Source organism: Glycine soja, chromosome 11, assembly GCF_004193775.1.
Source record: "Glycine soja cultivar W05 chromosome 11, ASM419377v2, whole genome shotgun sequence".
Lineage (NCBI taxonomy): Eukaryota > Viridiplantae > Streptophyta > Magnoliopsida > Fabales > Fabaceae > Glycine > Glycine soja.
The window spans coordinates 33,425,551-33,427,806 of NC_041012.1; positions in this window are offsets into that span (position 1 = coordinate 33,425,551).

Here is a 2,256-nt window from a genome sequence, read left to right on the forward strand (position 1 = left end):
AAGAGTCACATCTTTTCATAAAATGTTTTGTGTAATCGATTACATGATTTTTGTAATCGATTACCAGTGACAAGTTTTGAATAAAAATCAAAAGATGTAACTCTTCCAATGGTTTTCAGGTTTTTCTCAAGGTTATAACTCTTCCAATGGTTTTTTTGACCAAACATGAAGAGTCTATAAAAGCAAGACCTTGACTTGCATTTCAATAACTTTTATATAACTTTTACACATAACCTTTGAACATCCTTTTGAACTTCTTCTTCTTCTTCTTCCTTTGCCAAAAAGCTTTCTGAGTTTTCTGGTTTCCAAACCTTGTTCTTTCACAGAAAACAAAAGTGTGCTATATCTTTCATTCTCTTCTCTTTTTGCCAAAAAGAATTCGATAAGGACTAACCGCCTGAATTCTTTTTATGTCTCTCTTCTCCCTTTTCCAAAAGAACAAAGGACTAATCGTCTGAATTCTTTTGTGCCTCCCTTCTCCCTTTTCAAAGAATTCAAAACGACACAGTCTGAGAATTCTTTTGATTCTTCCCTTTTCCTTAAACAAAAGATTTCGAAGGACTAACCGCCTGAGATATCTTTTGTTTCCCCTTCACAAAGTTTCAAAGGACTAACCGCCTGAGAAATTTTTCTTAACACATTGGAGGGTACATCCTTTGTGGTACAAGTAGAGGGTATATCAACTTGGGTTGTTGTAACTGAGAACAAGAGAGGGTACATCTCGTGTGGATCAGTTCAAGTGGAGGGTACATCCACGTGACTGTTCAAAGAGAACAAGGGAGGATACATCCCTTGTGGATCTTTGCTAGTAAAGGTTTTTTTACAAGGTTGAAAAGAAATTTCAAGGACCAGAGGTCGCTTGGGAACTGGATGTAGGCACGGGTTGTTGCCGAACTAGTAAAAAACTCTTGTGTTTGTTTTCTTTTTCCCTACACTCTTTAATTTCCGCTGTGCACTTTAATCATCGCCTTTACTTTTGGTTAAGTTTCTCTTTCTGTTCTTTACTTTCTTAACTTTGTAGTAAAAGCCTAATTGAATCTAGTAACATTAAGAAGGATAATTTTTTAATTAGTCAAGATACATTAATAATTAATTCAACCTCCCCTTCTTAATTATTCCGAAACCACTTGATCCAACAGCTTATCTAATTACTTATTGCTGAAATATAGTGTATATGAATATGTTAAATGATGTTATTGTCTTTTAGTCTTTTAATGTGTGAATATATATATATATATATATATATATATATATATATATATATATATATATATATATTTCTGTTAATTATTTATTGGTTGAATCAATAATTCAATAAGTGAATTTATAACAATGGTGGAAACAAAAATGATCACTTAGAATACTATGAGATTATTCTTGCAAAAGATAGTCAATACAAGAAAAATCGTTAAACCATTTGGTCACTAATGAAAACTACTCAATCAGTGACCAAAATTTATGTTGTTGCTAGTTTATTAAATTAGTTTTTAAAAATGTTAAAAAATACTGTCTATCATTGTTTTGCTGGCTGTAGTGACAACATTAGTATGTCTTTCGGATGCTGAAATTTCTGTCTCTAATTTGATTGCTATATTTTATTTATAAAATTTTACATAGTTATTGCAGAAAATACGGCCGGAAGAGTCAATAACTATGTAGCGACTGAAATACTTTGGTATCTGCAATAAGTAAATAGTTATAATAATTTATTTTAAAGAAAACAAAAATAGTTGTTGTTTCAGTCGCTAAAAGTTCCTTCAACAACAAATTAATCACAATTTCGGTTGCTAAATTACATTCTACTATGTATTTTTGTTCACTTTTTGTAGTTAATAAATTCTCAACTTGCTTAATAATTATTAAAAATTGTGACGAGATAAAAGAGAAATAAAATATACAGTAAAATAAAGCATAAAAGTAGCTATGAGCTGAAAATGAAATGAAATATAAGAAAAAAACCAATAAAAGATAAAATTTGACAAAGACCGGAAAATTAATTGAGAGAGGGGATCAAATTATTAAATTAAGAGGGGGAATATATATATATACACACACACACACACACACACACACACACACACACACACACACACACACACACACACACACACACACACACACACACACACACACACATATTCTTCAATCTGAATATGCAATTTCCTCTCTGTCACGGTTTTGAATCTAATTGTTAGACTTTTTGTTGCTTGTACAGGGGCATGAAATAAATCCCTTTGCCACTAATCTATTGTGATA